The following is an 18,252-nucleotide window of genomic DNA, read 5'->3' as shown; positions in this document are numbered from 1 at the left end:
AGAAAGAGAAATGAATTTGCTATGCCTGTGTAGAATTAGAGAGTTCAGTTCTCTCAGGATGATGGAGTGGATATTTTAGAAATCTCAAATCTTATGACAATCTTCTTTGACAAAAAAAAAAAAAAAATTAAAAATAGGGGACAGCTTAGTACTTAAACTATTTTAAACAACAACAACACGTGAAGAGTCTGACCCATGAGTTTGGTGAGGATGGCTTTAGGTGAGTGACTAAGGAAAAAGACAGAAAAAAGCTGCTTGATTTAGATGTAGGTACTAAGTGTTTATTACTTGAGTTTAGAAATGGATAGGAGTGAGTAAAAGGTGATGTTCCCTTAGTAGGTTGATGTTTTTGGCAATAGTACAACCGATGTTGCAAGAACGGAAACAGTCTCAAGATGAAAATCTCTTCCAGGCTGGCGTTGGTCCAAACCGCGATGTTGACAGGGAAGTGCAGGCACACCCAAAAACATCCTGGTGACGGTGCAGGCGCCGTGCAGGACCAAGCGGGGAGAGCCAATACCTCACAGCTAGTAAGCAGTTCTGGCACTTGCTTTATATATGACGACGAGAGTGCGTAACACTATAAATCACACAGGACACAGGGTAATTATTTTATATTTCTGCTGTAAAACAGAGTTTTGGTTCAAGAATTATACATGATTTGATTGGGATGACTTTTCAGATCACCTCTTCTAGTGGATTTTTGTTTTTTTAAATCCTCACCTGGGGATAGAGTGGGAAGGAGAGAGAGGGGCAGGGAGAGAGAGAGAAGCATTGACATGAGAGTTGCTCCCCAAGACCCCAACCAGAGTCAGGGATGAACTGCAACCAAGGTCTATGCCCTTGACTGGAATTGAACCCGCAACTCATTGGTCCATGGGTCCATGCTCTACCACTGAGCCAAACCAGCCAGGGCTGGATTTTTTTTTTTTTAAACAGAAGTGACTTCTTGCAAATAAAACCTTAAATGGAACTGTACGATTTTTAAAGCAGATGATATTTTGTTAGTAAAAATAATTTTTATTAGTTAAAAACTAAACGCATTTCCCCTTTAGAGAGCAGTAAATAAATGAAGCTAATAGAGTTGTTTTGATTAATAGAAAAACTTGGAAGCAGAGCTACTCTGTGATACACGTGATTCCGTGTAATACTTAGCATCACATTTATTTTAGTATTTTTATGTGTTTGCACACTATCAAATAATCCTGATTTACACAGAAAATTAATTTCAAATGGAAGTTTTTAGCAGATTACCTTGAAATCTCAGTATATTCTTATAGGAAAATTTTTTATTCTGAGGCCCATTCAAAAATGAATCAAACTGCCCTGGACGGTTTTGCTCAGTGGTTAGAGCGCCGGCCTGCGGTCTGGAGAGACCCGGGTTCGGTTCCCGCTAAGGGCATGTACGTCAGTTGCAGTTTGTCCCCGGCCCTGGTTGGTCGTGCTGGTAGCAACCAGTCGATGTGTCCCTTTCATGTCGATGTTCCTCTCTCTCTCCCCCTCCCACTCTATCTGAACAAAATATCAAAAAGTGTCCTTGGGTGAGGATAAAAAAAACACCAAAAAAAAAAAAAAAAAAACCCACGCAAAAATGAATCAAACTGAAAACACAGGTTAATACATTGGTGGCTTCCAATATGCTAACATTTGGCATATAACTCCGTGGTGTTTTAAAAATATTTAGATATTTCAAGTGTTTGCAAAACACGTAAAATGCAAATTGAGTCCCCTATCTGTTGAATATTTTCCACAGAAACTCTTTCATAGAAACATAGTGCTCATTTGAATACTGTTAGTTATTACTGGTGGTTTAATAATTATTTCAGGACTCTCCATTACGAAAGAGTGTGCGATCCAGCCAAATAAACAAGGTTAACCCTGTGAAATAAAACCATTTACATTCTAGCTAAGAAATGTCCCAGTCAGGACCGGACTCTGGGCCTCCTGACGTCTTTCCTGTTTGCTTTCCATGGAGAATGAATTCAATATAATATGGTAATGATTTACTAATCACCAATTTTATTCATTTAGCACTTTATCAGGACTTGTCTTATGGACTCCCACTCTATCTTTTGTTGTTAGTCCTCACCAGAGGGTATTTTTCCATTAAGTTTTAGATCGAGAGGAAGGGAGGGAGGGAGAGAGAGAAACAGCAATGAGAGAGAGACACATCCATTGGCTGCTTCCCGCACGACTCCATCTGGGGCTGGGGATCAAACCTGCAACCCAGGTACATGCCTTTGACTGGGAATAGAACCCACTCTAACCACTGAGCCAAACCAGCCAGGTCCCACTCTATCTTTTTAATGTGTAGCTCACCAGCTACATCTAAAGTTCCGTCCAAAGGAAAAGAGCTGTATGTTCTTCTACAGCCACTTGCACTGTGTGCATGAGGTAGGATGTTCACACACATCGTGCATTTAAGAAATGTGTGAATTTGTTCTCATATACACATTCATTACTGATACTTTATTTAGTGTGAAGTGTTCTGCTGAAGCTTTCTTTCAACCGCACCATTTTCCGTGCATGGATGGAGCGATCCACATTTTTGTTTAAAATGTCATGAAACAGTTGTATGTACTATTCATTAAACTGACATGTATTGAATATCCATTATGTCTCCAGCACTGGTACAGTTTCATGTGTGCAATGGTGTCTATTGTACATATTGTAAATCCAAGAAGTTATTCAGTAGAACCCACATGTCAAAAAGGGTAGCTATTATTACTGAATTTGTCATTAAATTGGGCTTTTAATTGGATGGTCAGTATTTTCTCCTTTTTCACTTGAATGTTTACATTCTAAAACTCAAATATTGTTAGGTCTGGTTTTTATGTCATTGGGAGATTAAAATTCCTTCTTCAGAAATATTCTGGCTTTGATGAATAGCATTTCATGTCCTACTCTGATATGGGAGGGTTATCACCCAAATAAGTAAAAGACTTGTTTAACACTTTGATCTGTTATAACAAGAGTTCAATCTTATTTTTCCTCAAGTGTTGGATTGAACCCATAACAAGTTGATGTTTTGTAGATTAAAAAAAGAAAAGTTAGCAATTTCATATGATTCTGACTAGTGTATGAATTCAACTCAAATCAACAAATGTTTTGCTAACTCTCTTCAAAAGCAGCCATAGACTCTATATTTTTATATCTGAAAGTCCAATTTTCTCCAAACTTTCCATATCTCATGTGCTTTAATCTCAGGCATCATCATTAAAATTTTAAAATTTGATAAGTAATTTATGAATAGCTACTCTCCTGCCCCCAAGGAGTTTATAGTCTAATGGGAGAGACAGACATGTAAACAAGTAATGACAAAGCTGTCAAACAAGTAATGACAAAGCTGTCATAACGGAAGTGCATACAGCATGCAGCCTGGAGCTTGCATTTTCAAGAAATGGTGCGATTGCATCATATTCCTCATTGGCATGGTGAGGACAGTTATGCAGAGACAGATCTTCCGTGGACAGTGATTACTTCCTATGGAAAAGCTTGAAGACATGTCAGCAAGATGATGCTTATGTTTCCTATATGTACATGCTCAAAAACTCTTCTACGATTAATTTAGACCTTATGATTTCCACTTTAGAAAAACATGTTACTTTTAGTCAAGGTATATTGTGCAATTGTTAAGGCCATCAGTATTTAAGCCTTATATCGAAATTAGTCTTATTAAGGCACGCGCGTGCACACACACACAGAGAGCAGATCAAATAAAACACTGTGTTAGTTTGATGTAGCCTAATAGGTTACCAATTTGTGACTTTCCAGTTTACAGGCCGTGTGTAAAGTTTGTAAAAAAATAAATGCAAATTACATTTTTATATTTTAAGAAATATTCATAGCATATCAATGGTATGTTAATTTCTCTTCTTAAATAAATATATTTGCTTTTCTTAGCTTTTTTACAATTTTTTCTCTTAATTAATCCTTATGGTGTTTCAATGCACTTAAAAAGTGCCATCCTTAAGAAGTGGTTATTTTTCCTGGGTGTCTCTCTGCACTGATTGCCTTTTTGAACTTTTTGCAGTTTCCATCCAGGGACTGATCATTTTTTGCCCTGGGTCTCCATTTCTTGGCTCAAGGTTCTCCTTTCTTTGTTTCCTCCCTTGTTTTTCTGGAAATCATCCTTAAGTCAACTCCTAAAATAGAATCTGTGAGAAGTAAGCCTGCATCTTTGCATATCAGAACTGCTTTTGTTCTGCATTGATTGCTAATTTGGCTCAGTATAGAACTATAGGCTTAAAATTATTTCCCCTAATGTAAAAGCCATTTCTTCATTGTGACTGTTATTTTTAAAGGATCTTATTTTACTCACTGTTGGCTTTTTAATATATTTACATGTATAACTTTGCAATATTTTTATTATTTAAAAAGAAAGATAAAAATAATCATTAATATCAACATTAGGAGGAAAATCAAAGCAAATCTAAAGAGAATTATTGAGGAAGATAAAGTCAGCTGGCTCATGTGAAATCTGATACCAGTCTTACTCCTGTCTGTTTTCAAGAATTTTCCTTTATTCTTTGCTGCATTCTAAAAGTTTATAGTGATGTGTCTCTCATTGTTTGAGGCACTTAGAAGCTTTTCGTTAGAATGTACATGTTTTTAGTGCTCAAAAATTCCTTAAAAAAATCATTTTAGCCCTGGCTGGCTTGGTGTTGGCCTGTGGACCAATGAATCTTGGGTTCAATTCCGGTCAAGGGCACGTACCTTGGCTGTGGTTTGTCCCCGGCCCTGGTCGAGGTCGTGTGGGAGGCAACCAGTCTATGTGTCTCTCTTACATCGATGTTTCTCTCTCTCTCTCCCTCCCACTCTATCTGATGATAAACAGAAAAATATCCTTGGGTGAGGATTTAAAAAAAAAGTCATGTTAGCCATTCCCTCTCTCTTGATCTCTGATTTAATTTCATAGTATTACTGGAAGCTACAATTTTGAATGTCATCTGAATATTCAACTTTTATAAAATTAAATCTAGAAAAGCATTCAGATTTACTTTTTTATTTTATTTTTCCCGCTTTATAATTGTTTTCTTCTTTTGACTATTTTCTTTATTCTTTGCAAATTAGACATGTGAATAGATGTAAAAGCAAACAGTTGATAAGACTTAGAAACAGCCATCACCTTCCCAACTCCTCTCTACCCTCAATTTTTATTTCTATTTTAAATTATTCTGCTTGTTTCTTCTAGTATTTGCTTCCATATTTCTAAATACTATGCTTAGACTGATTTTTTTAGACACTATTTATTAATTTCTTATTCTAAAATCAAGAACTTGATTTTGTAATACTGCCTATATGGGTCATCGCCATTGAAATACTTTTCCTTCTTCATTTTTCCAGATATAATCTCATCACTTTTTAATCAAATCAATATGCATTTTTATAACTATGCTGACTTTATTCACAGATATACTATATGGTGTATTCTAATTTCATTTCTTTTCTTATATAAGTTTTCTTTTTCCTGTAGTTCTCGTTGTCTAGCTTTTTTCTTTTGTTTAATTTTCTGAGTAACTATCACAGTTCAACTACAAATTCTTTTTGCCAAAATTATAAATCTTTTCTTGATGCATTCAAGCATATCAAATAATCTCTTACATTCATGTACAAGCATTGGAGTCATCACTCCTGATGGGTAGATCTGATGCTCTTTAGTCCAGCTGTACTGTTGTTACTTTGGGGTCCCACTTCATCATCATCATAGAAATTCCCAACTCTCTCCTATGTTGGAGCCTCTGTTTCCTGGTTCATCTTTCTTGGTTTCCCCTGTTCTCTAACTCTGGAAAAAAGAATCATGGGAAGTATATGTTTTGAGATGTTTCAGGTCTGAAATATTTTTAGTTTAGCCCCACCCTTTATGGATAATTTGTCTGGGTATAGACTTCAATATTGGATTTCATTTTCTCTTAGAATTTTCAAAGCATCGCTTCTCTAGCAGGATTGCCATTGAAGAATCAAGTAGGATAACATTTTGATTCTTGGCTTGTGATCCTTTCTTTCTGACTTGGGAGGATCTAAGAAATTTTCACTCTTGGTATTTGAAAGTGTATGACTTTCCACCTTGATGTGATTTCTTGTTTATTCATTGTATTGAGAATCTGAAGGGCATTTTCAAGCTCAGTTCTTGGAAACATTTCTTGGATTATTTCTTTGATGAAATCTTGCCCTTTGTTTTCTCTATTTTTATTTATTTTTTTCTTTATTGATTTTAGAGAGAGAGAAAGGGAGAGGGAGAGAGAGATAGAAACATCAATGAGAGAGAATATCAATTGGCCACCTCCTGCATTCCCCCATCTGGGGATCAGACCCACAACCTGGGCATGTGCCCTGACCGGGAATCAAACCAGCGACCTCTTTGTGCGTGGGCCACACCAGCCAGGCTATTTTCTCTATTTCTTAAATATGGAACTTCTGTTGGTTAAATGTTGGACACTCTGGCCTGTTTTCTAACTCTTTGTCTTTTGTTTTATTTTCTAGATTGCTATTTTCATTTTACTCTCTAAACCTGCTATTGCATTTTAAATTTCTGATATCGGAGTTTTAATTTTAAGAGTTCTTTATTGTATTCTTAATGTTCTATTGAAAATAGCATATTGCTTTTTGTTCTGTAGCTACAATATCTTCTCTTATCTCTCTGGGAATATTAATTCATTTGGAAAAGAATTTTTCTGTCTCTACCCTGTCTTATTCATCCCTCCAGTTTCTTTTTCTATTTATTTTGGTTGCTGACCCTCATATTCGAGGTGTTTCTCAAATATGTGTCTTCTGGGTGTCCACTCATACTTCAGCTAGATGCACTAAAAAGGCTGTCTGGGAGCTCTGGCAGGTGGTTTTATGCCAGCATGGTAGGATTGGGTGTTTCCCTGGGGGATCCGCAACCACTGGTATCTGTAGATCTATTGTCACAGGCTGGTCTTCCTAAGATTTCCTGCCCAGGAGTTGACCCAGGCTGCTAGTGAATTCTGAGTAAGAAAAGGGGGAGGGATCTTGGTACTCAGTATGTCTATTGTCACTTAAATACTTTATTTGCACTGCGAACTCTGTCTTCAGTTGTTCTCAGTTTAAGATCTCTCTGCTTCAACCCCTCCCAAGAGTAGTTTTTGTGTTGGGTGGGGAAGGGAACGTTCTCTGGGTGAGTAGGTTGGAGAGGTGAATGTAGGGCAGGGAATAGGTCTAATTGCTTTTTGCTTCTAATATAGAAGGTATTTTCAGCCACATCTCTACCTCTCTTTAGAGCAGTGGTTCTCAACCTTCCTAATGCCGTGACCCTTTAATACAATTCCTCATGTTGTGGTGACTTCCAACCATAAAATTATTTTTGTTGCTACTTCATAACTGTAATTTTGCTACTGTTAAGTCTTAGGCGACCCCTGTGAAAGGGTCGTTGGCCCCCAAAGTGGTTGCGACAAAGATGTCTTTGATTTTAAAATGTTTCAGGGTTCTTTGATAAAATAAGCTCATTCCTGATCTTACTATATTGTTGGTGTGTGTTTAACTTTTCCCCCTTTTAATAAGCTACTCATCCTCATTTTATGGCTTTGTAGATTCCAAACTTTGGATGTTTTCATTTTATTTGCTGTCCTCATTATGCCTTTTTTTTCCATATCTTTTTATGTCATTTCAGTGATGTGTGGGAAAGAATGAAGATCAAAACCTATGTCCAAAGTATCACGTTCAAGCAGAAATCTGCTTTCTTTTCAATTCAGAATGTGGGAGAGAATTTAAAATAACACAATCACGCAAAGTCTTGTTACTTTAGTACATGTTTTTAAAATTATTATTCAAATGTTTATACATTTTGTCATGATTTCATTTGATGAGAACCTCTGAGGCTCATTCTATGGATTGTGGCTAAGACCCCAACCTCTGGAGAAAGCTTTGAGCACCAGATTCTTTTGTTGTTGAGAAATTCAAACCACGGTGAAATGGAATGACTGAGTCAGGGAGGACCCCGGAGTCAGAGTTCATGTTGCCTTTTCCCTACCGCCGTGATCACAGGGCTGAACCTAGGGCCATGGAGAGTGATGAGGAGCTGATTCTTCCCATCTTTGCTAAGTCCTGTCCCTTAACATTGCTCTAATACCATGAATTTATTGGCTAGAAACATGATAACTATATAGGTTGGTACACAAACTTTATCAAGTAAAAAAAAATAAATAAATAAATGAGCAAAACAGGAAGCTTAAAATAGGGATTAGGTGTGAGAAACTTGGAGAAAAATAATAGAAAGAGCATGTGTATCTAAAAGTGGCCTATTCTGAAGCATTGTACAATCTTACATGATAAAAGGCTTATTGAGGAACTGAAACTAGAACTCTTGGTAACCATGGGAACAGCACTGTTATGGCTCAATTGTTAGAAAAACAGTCCTGAGATTTCTGTGAAATGGAAATGATGGTTTAGACAATGACACATTTCCAGTGTCAGGACTGATAATGAAGTTCCAGATAATTGGAAGTCATAGGCCAAAATGTGAGGAACTTCTCAAAGCATCTTTCCAAAGTATTTCTCCTTGAAATAAATACAGTTAAGCTTCATAGAAAATTCCAGCGTTTGGCATTTTACAATGTGACTTTGAAATTTTATAGCCATAATTTTCCTATATGTCCGTAATTTTCCATATTCCTTTTCTTTGCATGTTCTATATTTAGCAGTTTTTCAGTAGCTTGCTCCTGGAAAAATGTCATATGAGATTTCTATTATTCTAGTCTCCAGATCCCAGAGTTAATTTTAGAAAGAGAATTTAGAAGTTACAGGCAGAGTAATCTTAAAAGTGGAAATTTATCTACATATAAGGAAGCACTTAGGCCTGTGGTATCTTTGCTACCAAAATACTTTATAATAATAAAATAATTGACATTTAGTTCAAACACAACATTGTACTAGGAGCTATGCTTCTTGCTCACAAATACAAACAAGGTTGTCAACGTTTTATTACTCTCGATGTCCACAGAGTGTCAAACGGAGGCTTAGAAAGGTTAAATAACTTCTCCAAGGTAATGAAATTGTAAGTGACCACATAGTGACCGGGCCTTACTTCTCAGTCCCCTAAACCTTGTGTTCTTTCCACTATTCTGCGTGGTCTTTAAGCTCTGTATCTTTTACGTTTCGCTAAGGATAAGGACATGTGTGTTGTTTCTGATTTTCTGCAAAATTAGGAGTTCGCATTGCATCCCTGATGGCCGTAAGCCCTCGCCCTCAGTCATTACGCCCCTGACTGCCCAGGACTCAGTTCAAGCGCCACGTCCTCACTCTGAACTTGCCTCCACCTACCCAGTCGCCATTGCTCCCTTCTTGACATTTGCACAACATTTGATTTTATATTTCGTATGTTCCTTTATCACCCCCCTCTTTTATTGTTTCCATGTTTGGTTTAGCTGCTTAAAGGTGTCTTCTGTATGGTAAATGTCCACACGGTGCTGTCTCATTGGTTATGGGTGGTTTCGTTTTTTTCAAAGGACCCGGTTGTCTTGTTGTCTGTCTGTCTTCAGGAGGCCGGACAGAAGAGAAGATGAACGTTGCCGAAATGTGGGTAACGATTAAGAAGTATCATGTTTTAGTACTTTTGCTCTTCTGAGGGCGGTTCATGGAGCATGAGTCGTTTCTGGAGAATGGATAAAAGCTGTGCCTAGAAAGAAAGATGTAGGAAAAGGCGAAAGAGAATTCCGCTTAGTGCTCAAGAAGACATCGAACCTAAGGCTTTTATACATGTGCAGTAAGCTGGCTATGTTATAATTTCACAAATGAGCTTATTTTCAGTGGCTGCAGAAACCTCAGAAAAATGCAACTCTGTCGATGTATATCCTCTATGGCAGTGGTTCTCAACCTTCCTATTTTCTGATGGTCTTAGGCGACCCCTGTGAAAGGGTCGTTCGACCCCCAAAGGGGTCGCAACCCACAGGTTGAGAACTGCTGCTCTATGACATCAGTGATAACCATGACCACCGTGAACCCACAAACATTTAATTTTTCCAAAGAAATTTCTAAATTGTTCATTGCCAGTTATGTTGTTACTTTTTGTGCAAGTGGTCTAACTTATGGTAAAATCCTATACTTAAAAACTGATTGGAGATAAGGCAGTCCTATACAGCCTAGATGTGTTTTCTTGGAATCAGTAACTGATGATTGAAAACCTTTCCTAAAAATTCGAGTAATAAGAGATGGCTGGAAAGAATAAGTATAATACTTCTCAAACATAGCTTCAATTTAAATAGTCTTCATCTGACAACAAACAAACACAAAAGCTTCCCCCACAAGAAACAAGCACTTAACACAAAGCTAACACAAAACTCTCAAGCGATATGCATGCATTAATGTTTGTAAGAATGGTAACATTAGTTTATTAAGAGTGCACATAACTTATAGCAAGTGTTAGTGTTATGCTGGCAGGAGTCTCCTGTATGATTTACATGGTTGGTGCTATTTGGTAATTAATTAGGCTGCCTACTTTAATGATGGCATATACTGGTTTGTTAGGTTTTAATGGAAGCAAACCAGGGTTTCAGCGAGTCTTTAAAACCCTGTCACTGAAGAGACTTGTCTACTTCTTACTGGTTACATGGGGTTCATACTTTTCTGTTTGGAATTCTACATGGAAATGTGCTTTTGGTTAGGTGAATGTTTGCAAGAGACTTTGAGGTATTTTTGAATGAGGTTGCTGCCTCCATTAGTAGTTTATGCTTTAAAAAATGTAATTCAAGGTTACTTGGAAAGTTTAAGGAATTTGTTACTTATGTACAAAGTGTTGTATTTGGAAGGTTAATAAATTATAATATGTGCAGAATATAAATTATACTTAAATACTGGGTATTATTACTCTCAGGGCCTCAGATTTACTGATAGCACAAATCGAAATGGAATAGGACTCCTTTATTTTCTATAGTTGTGGTAGACAGAAAGTTGTACCCTTACCCCCAAAATGTCCAGATATGACCTACACATATGTTACCTTACATGGTCAGTAGGTCCAGTTGATTCACATGAATCCTCAAAAGTGGAGAACTTTCCTAGCCTTGGTTCGAGGAAGAGATGTGACCATGGGGACGCGGTCAGGGAGATGCCGCTCTGCTGGCCTTTGACGATGGGACGGGGCCAGCAGCCCAGGGACGCCAGCCATTTCTAGAAGATGGAAGATGAAAGGAAAGGGATTCTCCCCTGGAGCCTTCAGAAAGGAGGGAGCCTTTTCCACTTTGACAATAGCCCAGTAAAACCCCTGTTGGATTTCTGAGTCATAGGACTTGAAGATACCAAATTTGCGCTGTTTTAAGTGGCCTTGTTTGTGATAACTTGTGGCAGCAAGGGGAAACTAATACGATAGGTGAGATAAACTTTCTCATGTGTATCTCTGTCTAGCAGGGAAAACAGTGTAAACAGTGTAAACTTATCAAATAAAAGTATTTCAACACCTTCCAATTTAAACAGTGGCGTGCTGAGGTCACCAGTCTCTTTTGAGTTAATGTTTGCTCTCCCAGATGTCCTCTTCCTTTCTCTGTCCCTCCCACGGTGGCCCGAAGGCCGGCAGGGTGGAGGGGCTCACACACCTCCTTGGGAATGGGGGAGTGATGAGTCCATGAGAAGCCCCTGGTGATGGATCTGTTTCCACCGATGTCCGCTTGTTGGCCTCTGGTAAATGTCCTGGTGTTAGAGCTGGTCCTCCCGACCACTGAACGTGTCCTATAGAATGGTACTTTGGGGAGAAGAAAAATGAAAGGTGCAGAGAGTATCCTTTCCAGAGAGAGGAAAGAAGTAAAAATGTAGTCTCTTCCCTTGCTGCCAGCCCTAGACCCTGCCATGGCCTCTGGGTGTGGAGGTCCCAGCCTTAGGCAGCTCTGGACTCTGCTGACTAAATGGTCTTCTTAGTACTTCTGTAACTTCTGGGGAACCATGTGAGGACTTTTGTGTCCTCTGTGCACTGTGCCCAACCTGTGGGAGGCTATAAACCTTCGTTCAGGCTCCTTGAACCAATGTTGTGCTATCGATCGTTTGCCATTTTGGTCCCCATGACTCAGCGCTTCTCCCAGAGGCTTGGAGCCTTCACCCACCCAGGGAACTGAGTGACCCCTTCCAAAGCTTTTAGGATTTGTGTGCCTACCTAGATGTATCTAAAGCATCCCCCTGCCCCATCTTCTCTTTGCACAGTGTTTGGCTAGGGTTTGTAAAAGCTGGGTATCTGATCTCCTCACATTGCTTCTCTTTATTCTTCTAAGCTCTCCAGGGATTAAAAACAACAACAACAACAACAAGTTATTTCTTCTCAAACTCTGGAAGGGACTTTTTCTACACCTTACGTTCCTTCCTTCAGAGCTCCAACCTCACTTTTTTTCTTTATTTTTTTTATTAATTAATTAAATTTTGTTACAGATGTTTCTCCTTTTTCCCCCACTGATAACCCCTCCACATCCCTCCCCGCCTTGTCTCCAGCTTTGTTGTCCATGTCCATTGTTCATGCATACATGCATGTAAGTTCTGTGGCTTACCTCCCCCCACCCCCTCTTCTGGGGATTGTCAGTCTGTACCCCACTTAACATCTCTGGGACTACCCCATTCCTCAGACTGTTATGTTTATTATATTCCACAAATAAGTGAGATCATCTGATATTTCTCTTTCTCTGCTTGGCTTGTTTCGCTTAGGATAATACTCTCCAGGTCCCTCCATGTTGTCTCAAAGGATAAGAGATCTTTCTTACAGCTGCATAGTACTTTATTGTGTATATGTACCACAGCTTTTTTATCCATTTGTCTACAGATGGACACTCGGGCTGTTTCCAGATCTTAGCTATTGTAAATAGTGTTGGTATGAACACAGGGGTACATATATTCTTTCTGATTGGTGTTTCAGGCTTTTTAGGGTATATTCCTACAAATGGGATCACTGGGTCAAATGGCAGTTCAATTTTTAATTTTTTGAGGTAACACCATAGTGTTTTCCTTAATGGCTGTACCAGTTTGCATTCCCACCAGTAGTGTACTAGAGTCCCCTTTTCTCCACACCCTCACCTATACTTGTTTGATGATTTGTTGATGGCGGACATTCTGACAGGTGTGAGGTGATACCTCATTGTTGTTTTAATTTGCATCTCTCTGATGATTAGTGATGTTGAGCATTTCTTCATATGTCTATTAGCCATTTGTATGTCCTGTTTGGAGAGGTGTCTATTTAGTTCCTCTGCCCATTTTTTAATTGGGTTCTTTGACTTCCTTTTGTTGAGTTTTATGAGCACTCTCTATGTATTAGAAATTAACCCTTAATCTGATGTATCATTGGCAATTACTCTCCCATAGAGTGGGCTGCCTTTTTGTTTTGGTGGTTGTTTCTTTTGCTGTGCAGAAGCTTTTGAGTTTGATGTAGTCCCATGTGTTCATTTTTTTTCCTTTGTCTCTGTTGCCTTAGGTGATGTATCAGTGAAAATTCTGCTGCGTATGATGTCTGAAATTTTGTTGCCTACATTTTCTTCTAGGATTTTTATGGATTCATGAGTCACATTTAAGTCTTTTATCCATTTTGAGTTTATTCTTGTGTGTGGTGTAAGTTGATGGTCTAATTTCATTTTTTTGCAGGTAGCTGTCCAATTTTCCCAACCCCATTTATTAAAGAGTCTGTCTTCACTGTATGCTCTTGCCTCCTTTGTCAAATATTAATTGAGCATATTGTCTTGGGTCCATTTCTAGGTTCTCTGTTCTGTTCCATTGATCTATCTGCCTGTTCTTGTGCTAGTATCAGGCTGTTTTGATTACAGTGGCTTTGTAGTATAACCTGAAATCTGGTAATGTGATCCTTCCAACTTTGTTCTTCTTTTTCAAGATTGCTGTGGCTATTCAGGGTCTTTTTTGGTTCCATATGAACTTTTAAAGTATTCATTCTAATTCTGTGAAGTATGTCGTTGGTATTTTGATGGGGATTGCATTGAACCTATAGATTGCTTTGGGTAGTATGGACATTTTAATGATGTTAATTCTTCCAATCCATGAACAAGGTATGTGCTTCCACTTTTTTATATCTTCCTTTATTTCTTTTTTCAGTGACTTGTAGTTTTCTGCGTATAGGTCCTTTCTTTCTTTAGTTAAGTTTATTCCTAGGTATCTTAATTTTTTTGTTGTGATGGTAAATGGGATTGTTTTTTTTAGTTTCTTTTTCTGTGAGTTCATCATTGGTGTATAAGAATGTTGTCAATTTCTTGACATTAATTTTGGATCCTGCTACTTTGTCAAATTCATTTATTAAGTCTAGTAGATTTTTGATGGAGTCTTAGGGATTTTCTAGGTATAATATTATGTCATTTGCCAATAATGACAGTTCCACTTCCCCCTTTTTCATTTGGATCCCTTTTATTTTTTCTTCCTGTCTGATTGCTGTGGCTAAGACTTCCAGTACTACGTTAAATAAGAGTGGCAAAAGTGGGCATCCCTGTCTTGTTCCTGTTCTTAAGGGAAATGCTTTTAGTTTTTGCCCATTGAGTATGATGTTGGCTGTAGGTCTTTCATATATGGCCTTTATTATGTCGAGATATGATCCCTCTATTCCCAGATGGCTGAGCATTTTTATCAGAAATGGGTGCTAGATTTTGTCGAATGCTTTTTCAGCATCTATTGATATGATCATATGATTTTTATCTTTAATTTTGTTTATGTGGTATTTCACATTTATTGATTTGCAAATATTGTACCAGCCTTGCATCCCTGGGATGAATCCCACTTGGTCATTGTAACTAATATTTTTGATGTATTGCTGGATTTGATTTGCTAGTATTTTGTTCAGGATTTTGGCATCCATGTTCATCCAGGATTTTGGCCTCTAGTTTTCTTTCTTTGTAGTGTCTTTTTCTGGTTTTGGAATTAGAATTATGCTGGCATCATAAAACAAGTTTGGAAGTCTTCCTTCTTCTTGAATTTTTTGAAATAGTTTGAGGAGAATGGGTATTAGTTCTTCTTTGAATGTTCGGTAAAATTCCCCCATGAAGCTGTCCGGGCCTGGGCTTTTGTTTGCTGGGAGAGTCTTGATTACATCTTCAATTTCTTATGTTGTTATTGGTCTGTTCAAGTTTTCTATCTCTTCCCGGTTCATTTTGGGAGACTATGTGTTTCCAGGAATTTGTCCATTTTGCTCAGATTGTCAAATTTGTTGCCATATAATTGTTCATAATATTTGTTAACAATCCTTTGTATTTCTGTGATGTCAGTTATTATTTCTCCTCTTTCATTTCTGATTTTGTGTATTTGGGTTCTCTCCCTTTGTTTCTTGGTGAGTCTAGCTAAGGGTCCATCAATCTTGTTTATCTTTTCAAAGAACCAGCTCTTTGTTTCATTGATCCTTTGAATTGTGTTTTTGGTTTCCATATCACTTATTTCTGCTCTGATCTTTACTATTTCCTTCATTCTACTTGCTCTGGTGTTTTCTTTTTGTTTGCTTTCTAGTTCTTTAAGTTGTGAGGTTAGTCTATTAGAAATTTTTCTTGCTTCTTGAGGTAGGCCTGTAGTGCCATGAACTTCCCTCTCAGAACTGCTTTCGCTGCATCCCATAGATTTTGTGTTGTTTTAGGTTCATTTTCATTGGCTTCCAGGAAGTTTTTAATTTCTTCCTTGATCTCCATGGTAACCCATTCATTGTTCAATAACATGCTATTTAGCCTCCATGTTTTCAAATGTCTTCGCTTGTTCTTGTTGCTATTGATTTCTAGTTTCATGCCATTGTGATCTGAGAAGATGCTTGATATGATTTCAGTCTTCTTGAACTTGTAGAGACTTAGTTTGTGCCCTCACATGTGGTCTATCTTTGAGAATGTCCCATGTGCACTTGAGAAGAATATGAATTGTGCAGTTTTGCAGTGTAATTCTCTGTAGATATCCATGAAATCCATTTGATCTAGCACTTCATTTAGATTCTGTGTTTCCTTGTTAATTTTTTGTCTAGATGATCTATTCAGTGATGTCAGCAGGGTGTTTTAGTCCCCTGCTATGATTGTATTGCTGTTGATTTCTCCTTTAAGTCCTCCAGAAGATTTTTAGTATATTTTGGTGCTCCTATATTGGGTGCATATAAGTTTACCAAGGTTATATCTTCCTGTTGGATAGATCCTTTCAATATTATGTAGTGGCCTTCTTTGTCTCTAGTTATGGTCTTCATTTTGAAATCTACTTTATCAGATATGAGTATTGCTACCCCAGCTATTTTTTTCCTTTCCATTTGCTTGAAAGATTTTTTTTTCACCCCTTCACTTTCAACCTATGTGAGTCTTTTGTTGTGAGGTGGGTCTCTTGTAAACAACATATATGCGAGTCATGCTTTCTTATCCAGTCAGCTACTCTGTGTTTTTTTTTATCAGAGCATTCAAACCATTCACATTTAAGGTGATAATTGATATGTACTTATTTATTGCCATTTTTGTTTAGTGTGGTTCTATTTTTCTTCCTATTTCTTCTAGTAATTATATCAGTCCTTTTAGCATATCTTGCAGTACTTGTTTGGTGTTAATATATTCCCTTAGTCTTTTTTAGTCTGGGAAGCTCTTTATTTGACTTTCTATTTTGAATGATAGCCTTGTTGGATAGAGTAGTTTTGGATTCAGATCCTTGTTTTTCATGACCTTGATTACCTCATGCCATTCCCTTCTGGCCCATAGTGTTTCTGTTGAGAAGTCAGCTGAGAGCTTTATGGGGGTTCCTTTGTAGGTAACCTGTTGCTTATCACTTGCTGCCTTTAGGATTCTCTCTTTGTCTTTAATTTTTGGCATTTTAATTACTCTGTGTCTTGGTGTGGACTGGTTTGGGTTCTTCTTACTTGTGGCTCTCTGTGCTTTTTGAACTTGAATGCCTTCTTCCTTCACCAAGTTAGGAAAGTCTTCTGTCACTATTTCTTCAAATATATTCTCTAACCCTTGCCCATTTTCTTCTTCTTCAGGGCCTCCTATAATGTAAATGTTATTATGTTTTCAGTTGTTCCACAGGTCTCTTATGCTATCTTCCTGTTTTTTTCATTGTTTTTCCTTTTGGTTTTCTGATTGGTTGATTTTTTTTCTACCCTGTCTTCTAATTCACTGATCCTGTCCTCAGCTTCCTCTACTCTGCTGGTTAGTCCTTCCAATGTGTTCTTAATTTCTGCTATGTCATTCTTCATTTTTACTTGTTTTTTTTTTCAGTGTTTCTATATCTTTACTTATGGTGCTGATATCCTTACTCATGCTCTTGAGCTTCCTAAAGATCATGGCTCTGAACTCTACCTCTGATAATTTGCTAAACGGCATTTCATTTATGTCATCTTTGATAGAGTTCTCTTGTTCTTTCATTTGGGATTTGTCTCTTTGTTTCACCGTTTTGACTATCTCAGCGGGTTTTGGAGCCTGCCAAATTTTCCCTGTGGGTGTTGGTGTTCTGCTGTTTGTGACTCCCTCTACTGGGTTTGGATGAGCCTGGGTGGGCCCATGTTAAACACCACTGTCAAGTCTTACTTTCCTGGGTAGATTTGCAAACCCGGGGAAGGTTCAGTTATCCTCTAGCTTTTTCCTGGTGGTAGTAGTCTCAGTTACTCAGTGCCTTGGAATGTAGCCCTGGTGTTCTACATAAGAGGATTTCCAGAGGGTGGGATAGATGCTGGTTGTTAATGAGCCTCAATCTGCATTTCTTTGCCTCACCTGGGAAAGGCTGAATCTCCTGGGGCGGGGAAGGGGCTGCTACTTTTCCCCACAGCTCTGGGAAGAAGTGCACTGGCCACCATGCTTTGTGGCTGCAACTCAGAAAAAACTCTGAGTGCCCTCCAAATCCTGGGTGTCCCCACAGAGTTACAGTCCAGTCTGCCCTCCCTCTGCTGTAGCCCCCGAGTAAGTGGCTGTGGCTATTTTAGCACTCTGTCCAGGCTCTCTGAGCTGTGGAGTGGGCTTGGTCTTTATTCCCTAAGGGTGCTGCTCAGAGCTAAGACTGCTGCTGTCCCTGGACTCCCAGCCTGTCACCCTCTCGTGCCTCCACAGATCATACCAGTGTCCCTGGTTATATGGTCCTGTCCTGCTGCTTTTCTGTTGCTTTTTTCCAAGGATTTGTCTTTATTTTAGTTGTAATTCTCATTTGGTCCTGGGATATAGTCTGTGTAGCTTCCATTCACACCACCTCCATTTTCACATCCTCTATGCCTATCTTGTGCGCAGCTGGGTTGCACAGGCCTCTCTGGTGCCCCTGCACCCTGCAGGTCCCGTGGGTAACTGGATTGCACAGTCCCTTTGGGGACCGGGCTCTGTGCCTATGTTATGGGCTGCTGGATCG

Source organism: Molossus molossus, unplaced genomic scaffold (assembly GCF_014108415.1).
Source record: "Molossus molossus isolate mMolMol1 unplaced genomic scaffold, mMolMol1.p scaffold_m16_p_10, whole genome shotgun sequence".
NCBI lineage: Eukaryota > Metazoa > Chordata > Mammalia > Chiroptera > Molossidae > Molossus > Molossus molossus.
Note: the sequence above shows the minus strand (reverse complement) of the source record.